Source organism: Channa argus, unplaced genomic scaffold (genome assembly GCF_033026475.1).
Source record: "Channa argus isolate prfri unplaced genomic scaffold, Channa argus male v1.0 Contig023, whole genome shotgun sequence".
Taxonomy (NCBI): Eukaryota; Metazoa; Chordata; class Actinopteri; order Anabantiformes; family Channidae; genus Channa; species Channa argus.
The window spans coordinates 716755-724000 of NW_027125242.1; the positions used below are offsets into that span (position 1 = coordinate 716755).

Below are 7246 nucleotides of genomic sequence, written 5' to 3' on the forward strand. Positions count from 1 at the left end.
CATATGTGTTGTTTTTATTTTCTTGTTCTTATAGGTGCCCTGCCTGATTGGCCGGATTGGGGGGCAGTACAGGAAGCTGATTGGTCCATCCTACACTTCCTGGAGTTTTAAAAGTACGGTTCCCAACAGCTAGCGAGGCTCTTTCTGGCATCAGCACCTGTTTGCTGTTCTTGGTTTCCAAACCTTATTTAGCATTTTTGAATTGTTAGGTTTTGTGCCGTGGTTTTGTTTATAAATTGTATATTTTGTAAATAGTATTAAATCTGTAGGGGTGAACTGCTATTTTCTTTGGACTGTTTTCACATTAGGGAGTTAGGGTTAGCGACTGTCTTTTGGTTTGTTTATTTCTATCAGGCTAGCTAGCACTTTCTGTGGGAAATGGCTTATTTTGTTTATTATGTTGGCCTTGGTTCGCCCTGAGTTGTAGTGTCATGTTTTGTTTGACACTTTCTTTCGTTTAAAATAAATATCATTCTGTTGGAACATCTCGATCCTGGATTTTGGTTTGGGGATCGGAGAGGGAACATGCTAATTTATCTTTGTATGTTTCACCCTGACCCCCTAGACAGGGGCGTAACAGACCAGTACAGTTATAGTACTTTGTACTTTGCCACATTTATCTTCTTCTTAGCAAGTGTCATGCATTCTGCTTCTCTAGCGTTTTTAAGAGCTGTTGATGATGTCAAATGCAGCTTACGGCCACACCGCTCTCTAAGCGCCCGATCTCGTCCGATCTCGGCAGCCAAATAGAGCTGGGCCTGGTTAGTACTTGGTAGGAAGACCGCCTGGGAATACCAGGTGCTGTAAGCTTTTTTGCTTGGGTTTACGGGCAGCACAAGCTGGTGTTACTGCCTATTTATTCATAGAAATTGTTCTATATTTTCATCAAATTTAGTTCTTTCATTGCTGTTTTGCTACTTTATTGGTTTGCCAACCATCGTGCTTCATTACTAGTAGACCATGTTACGGTCCTGGCCATATGTGTTGTTTTTATTTTCTTGTTCTTATAGGTGCCCTGCCTGATTGGCCGGATTGGGGGGCAGTACAGGAAGCTGATTGGTCCATCCTACACTTCCTGGAGTTTTAAAAGTACGGTTCCCAACAGCTAGCGAGGCTCTTTCTGGCATCAGCACCTGTTTGCTGTTCTTGGTTTCCAAACCTTATTTAGCATTTTTGAATTGTTAGGTTTTGTGCCGTGGTTTTGTTTATAAATTGTATATTTTGTAAATAGTATTAAATTTGTAGGGGTGAACTGCCATTTTCTTTGGACTGTTTTCACATTAGGGAGTTAGGGTTAGCGACTGTCTTTTGGTTTGTTTATTTCTATCAGGCTAGCTAGCACTTTCTGTGGGAAATGGCTTATTTTGTTTATTATGTTGGCCTTGGTTCGCCCTGAGTTGTAGTGTCATGTTTTGTTTGACACTTTCTTTCGTTTAAAATAAATATCATTCTGTTGGAACATCTCGATCCTGGATTTTGGTTTGGGGATCGGAGAGGGAACATGCTAATTTATCTTTGTATGTTGCACCCTGACCCCCTAGACAGGGGCGTAACAGACCAGTACAGTTATAGTACTTTGTACTTTGCCACATTTATCTTCTTCTTAGCAAGTGTCATGCATTCTGCTTCTCCAGCGTTTTTAAGAGCTGTTGATGATGTCAAATGCAGCTTACGGCCACACCGCTCTCTAAGCGCCCGATCTCGTCCGATCTCGGCAGCCAAATAGAGCCGGGCCTGGTTAGTACTTGGTAGGAAGACCGCCTGGGAATACCAGGTGCTGTAAGCTTTTTTGCTTGGGTTTACGGGCAGCACAAGCTGGTTTTACTGCCTATTTATTCATAGAAATTGTTCTATATTTTCATCAAATTTTGTTCTTTCATTGCTGTTTTGCTACTTTATTGGTTTGTCAACCATCGTGCTTCATTACTAGTAGACCATGTTACGGTCCTGGCCATATGTGTTGTTTTTATTTTGTTGTTCTTATAGGTGCCCTTCCTGATTGGCCGGATTTGGGGGAAGTACAGGAAGCTGATTGGTCCATCCTACACTTCCTGGAGTTTTAAAAGTACGGTTCCCAACAGCTAGCGAGGCTCTTTCTGGCAGCAGCACCTGTTTGCTGTTCTTGCTTTCCAAACCTTATTTAGCATTTTTGAATTGTTAGGTTTTGTGCCGTGGTTTTGTTTATAAATTGTATATTTTGTAAATAGTATTAAATCTGTAGGGGTGGACTGCCATTTTCTTTTGATTGTTTTCTCTTGTTTTCACATTAGGGAGTTAGGGTTAGCGACTGTCTTTTGGTTTGTTTATTTCTATCAGGCTAGCTAGCACTTTCTGTGGGAAATGGCTTATTTTGTTTATTATGTTGGCCTTGGTTCGCCCTGAGTTGTAGTGTCATGTTTTGTTTGACACTTTCTTTTGTTTAAAATAAATATCATTCTGTTGGAACATCTCGATCCTGGATTTTGGTTTGGGGATCGGAGAGGGAACATGCTAATTTATCTTTGTATGTTGCACCCTGACCCCCTAGTCAAGTCAAGTGGCTTTTATTGTCATTTCTACTATACACAGTTGTTCACAGTACACAGTTGAAACGAGATAACGTTCCTCCAAGAACCAAGGTGCTACAAACAACACAAGTTATAATAAAGTGCATCGAGTGCAACCAAGTGCAAACAGTGCAGACGAAAAAACAGTACAGACGTACAGTGTAGACAGACAACACAAGTAACACAGGACAGGACACATGACACAAGACCCAAGACAGTGCCGACCAGTAAACCTACTGTATACTATTTTACAGTACAGTACAGTTCAGTTAAGTGTGCTAGGGGTGTTAAAAAAAAGAGCAGCATGTAAACGGTATAGTGCATTTAAATGTCCAGCATGTAAAAAAAGTGCAATTGCATTGGAATGTGCAAAAAAAACCAGCAGGTAAACAGTGTAGTGCAGTAAATGTAGAATGATAAAAGTAAATAAATAATAAATAAGTGGTGGTGGAATGAGATGAGTAGTGAGTGATGAGAATGTGCTGAGTTCGGTTTGCAGTGTGTTTAAGTTCTATTTCAGTTCTGTGTGTTGAGGAGCCTGATGGCTTGTGGGAAAAAACTGTTGCATAGTCTGGATGTGGTGGCCCGAATGCTTCGGAACCTCTTTCCTGATGGCAGGAGTGTGAAGAGTGTGTGTGATGGGTGTGTGCGGTCGTCCACAATGCTGTTGGCTTTGCGGATGCAGCGTGTGGTGTAAATGTGCATGATAGAGGGCAGAGAGACTCCGATGATCTTCTCAGCTGTCCTCACTATCCTCTGTAGGGTCTTGCGATCCGCGACGGTGCAGTTCCCAAACCAGGCAGTGATGCAGCTGCTCAGGATGCTCTCAATGGTCCCTCTGTAGAACATGGTCAGGATGGGGGGAGGGAGATGGGCTTTCCTCAGCCTTCTCAGGAAGTAGAGACGCTGCTGGGCCTTCTTGGTGATGGAGCTGGTGTTGACTGACCAGGTGAGGTTGTCCGCCAGATGAACACCAAGGAATTTGGTGCTCTTGACTATCTCCACTGAGGATCCATCGATGATCAATGGAGAATGGTCACCCTGTGCTCTCCTGAAGTCCACAACCATCTCTTTAGTTTTGTCAACGTTCAGAGACAGGTTGTTTGCTCCACACCAGGCTGTTAATCGTTGCACCTCCTCTCTGTAGGCTGACTCGTCGTTCTTGCTGATTAAACCCACCACGGTCGTGTCATCAGCAAACTTGACTATGTGGTTTGAGCTGTGCATTGCTACACAGTCGTGCGTCAGCAGAGTGAACAGCAGAGGGCTGAGCACACAGCCCTGAGGGGCTCCAGTGCTCAGTGTGGTGGTGCTGGAGATGTTGTTCCCGATCCGGACTGACTGGGGTCTCCCAGTCAGGAAGTCCAGAATCCAGTTGCAGAGGGAGGTGTTCAGGCCCAGTATGCTCAATTTCTCAGTCAGGTGCTGAGGGATGATTGTGTTGAATGCTGAGCTGAAGTCAATGAACAGCATTCGTACGTATGAGTCCTTACTGTCCAGGTGGGTGAGGGCCAGATGGAGGGTCGTGGAGATGGCATCGTCCGTGGAACGATTTGGACGATACGCAAACTGCATGGGGTCCAGGGAGGTTGGGAGTTGGGTCTTAATGTGCCTCATGACGAGCCTCTCGAAGCACTTCATCACGATGGGTGTGAGCGCGACGGGACGGTAGTCATTGAGGCAGGAGACAGTAGACTTCTTAGGCACAGGCACGATGGTCGTTGCCTTGAGGCACGTAGGAACAACGTTGCTGCTCAGGGAGATGTTGAAGATGTCTGTGAAGACATCCGCTAGCTGTTCTGCGCACTCCCTGAGCACTCTGCCAGGAATGTTGTCTGGTCCAGCAGACTTCCGTGGGTTAACTCTGCATAGAGTTTTCCTCACTTCAGCTGTGGTTAGACAGAGCACCTGGTCACTGGGAGGTGGAGTGGACTTCCTCGCCTTCACGTTGTTCTGTGCCTCAAACCGGGCGTAGAAGTGGTTCAGCGCATCTGGGAGGGAGGCGTCGCGGTCACAATCAGGTGAAGTTGTCTTGTAGTTCGTGATCGCCTGGATGCCCTGCCACATGCGCCGGGTGTCTCCGCTGTCTTCGAAGTGGTCGTGGATTTTCTTTGAGTGTGCGCGCTTTGCCTCTCTAATGGCACGGGACAGTTTGGCCCTTGCTGTTCTCAAGGCCGTCTTGTCCCCTGTTCTGAAGGCAGCGTCTCTTTGTTTCAGCAGCGCACACACATTGGCATTTATCCACGGCTTCCTGTTGGAGCGTGTAGTGATGGTCTTGGAGATGGTCACATCGTCAACGCACTTGCTGATGTAGCTGGTTACTGTTGACGTGTATTCCTCCAAGTTGATGGAATCGCCGTTGGTTGCGGCCTCCCTAAACATGTCCCAGTCAGTGCATTCAAAACAGTCTTGAAGAGCAGAAGTAGCTCCTGCTGGCCAGGTTTTCACCTGTTTCAGAACCGGTTTAGAGCGTCTGACGAGCGGTCTGTATGCTGGAATTAGCATAACCGAGATGTGGTCTGAGTACCCGAGATGGGGGCGGGGCTCCGCACGATACGCGCCGGGGATGTTTGTGTAAACAAGATCCAGCGTGTTCCCTCCTCTCGTTGCAAAGTCCACATGCTGATGAAGTTTAGGGAGCACAGTCCTGAGATTCGCATGGTTGAAATCTCCGGCAATAATAAACAGTCCGTCGGGGTGAGCGTTCTGCAGGTCGCTAATAGCACCGTAGAGTTCACACAGTGCCTCCTTAGCATTAGCGCTGGGGGGAATGTACACTCCGACAATGAAAACAGTGGTGAATTCCCGTGGTAAATAGAACGGTCTGCATCTAACAGTCACAAACTCCACTAGCGATGAGCAGAAACGTGAGACAAGCACAGAGTTCTTGCACCACTCGGTGTTGATGTAAACACACACGCCACCACCGCGAGTCTTACCGCACAGAGCAGCGTTTCTGTCGGCGCGAAACACGGTTAGCCCGTCTAGCTGGATGGCGGCTTCCGGAACTCTGTCACTGAGCCACGTCTCCGTGAAAACAAAGATGCAGCAGTCTCTGAATTCTCGCCGCGTGGTCCGCTGGAGTCGGATGTAGTCCAGTTTATTGTCCAGGGAGCAGACGTTGGAGAGGAGAATGGACGGTAGAGCCGGCCGGCTAGGGTTAGCATTTAGCCTAGCACGGACACCCGCCCGCTTGCCGCGCTTCCGCTTCCTCGAGCAGCGCTTCCGACGTCCCCTCACCTGGCCACCGGCGTCAGGTGACACCGAGGGCTGGGGGCCTGGTATTTGTCGCTGGGGTCGTAGCAAGCCGAGGTCGCGAAGGTTACCAATTACTTCCTCATGCAGATTATTGTATGTATGAACCCTGTGCCGCAGCAATGTCTGGCGGTCGTAAACATGAACACAGCTGACTGTGGTGTCCATGTACTGTAAAGGGTCTGGCTAAATACGGCAAAAACACCATTTGTTGGATCCGGAGAGGCCGCTGCGAGCTACTGCCGCGCCGCCATCTTGTTCCACAGCCTAGACAGGGGCGTAACAGACCAGTACAGTTATAGTACTTTGTACTTTGCCACATTTATCTTCTTCTTAGCAAGTGTCATGCATTCTGCTTCTCCAGCGTTTTTAAGAGCTGTTGATGATGTCAAATGCAGCTTACGGCCACACTGCTCTCTAAGCGCCCGATCCCGTCCGATCTCGGCAGCCAAATAGGGCCGGGCCTTGTTAGTACTTGGTAGGAAGACCGCCTGGGAATACCACGTGCTGTAAGCTTCTTTGCTTGGGTTTACGGGCAGCACAAGCTGGTGTTACTGCCTATTTATTCATAGAAATTGTTCTATATTTTCATCAAATTTTGTTCTTTCATTGCTGTTTTGCTACTTTATTGGTTTGCCAACCATCGTGCTTCATTACTAGTAGACCATGTTACGGTCCTGGCCATATGTGTTGTTTTTATTTTCTTGTTCTTATAGGTGCCCTGCCTGATTGGCCGGATTGGGGGGCAGTACAGGAAGCTGATTGGTCCATCCTACACTTCCTGGAGTTTTAAAAGTACGGTTCCCAACAGCTAGCGAGGCTCTTTCTGGCATCAGCACCTGTTTGCTGTTCTTGGTTTCCAAACCTTATTTAGCATTTTTGAATTGTTAGGTTTTGTGCCGTGGTTTTGTTTATAAATTGTATATTTTGTAAATAGTATTAAATCTGTAGGGGTGAACTGCCATTTTCTTTGGACTGTTTTCACATTAGGGAGTTAGGGTTAGCGACTGTCTTTTGGTTTGTTTATTTCTATCAGGCTAGCTAGCACTTTCTGTGGGAAATGGCTTATTTTGTTTATTATGTTGGCCTTGGTTCGCCCTGAGTTGTAGTGTCATGTTTTGTTTGACACTTTCTTTCGTTTAAAATAAATATCATTCTGTTGGAACATCTCGATCCTGGATTTTGGTTTGGGGATCGGAGAGGGAACATGCTAATTTATCTTTGTATGTTGCACCCTGACCCCCTAGACAGGGGCGTAACAGACCAGTACAGTTATAGTACTTTGTACTTTGCCACATTTATCTTCTTCTTAGCAAGTGTCATGCATTCTGCTTCTCCAGCGTTTTTAAGAGCTGTTGATGATGTCAAATGCAGCTTACGGCCACACCGCTCTCTAAGCGCCCGATCTCGGCAGCCAAATAGAGCCGGGCCTGCTTAGTACTTGG

The 7246-nt window shown here is 46.7% G+C and overlaps 3 pseudogenes; all 3 read left to right on the forward strand.

Moving 5' to 3' along the window:
• Nucleotides 1-691: 691 nt before the first annotated feature.
• On the forward strand, nt 692-810 carry LOC137115759 (5S ribosomal RNA; annotated as a pseudogene).
• Nucleotides 811-1667: 857 nt separating this feature from the next.
• On the forward strand, nt 1668-1786 carry LOC137115732 (5S ribosomal RNA; annotated as a pseudogene).
• A 4412-nt stretch (nt 1787-6198) lies between these two features.
• On the forward strand, nt 6199-6317 carry LOC137115756 (5S ribosomal RNA; annotated as a pseudogene).
• The last annotated feature ends 929 nt before the right edge of the window (nt 6318-7246 follow it).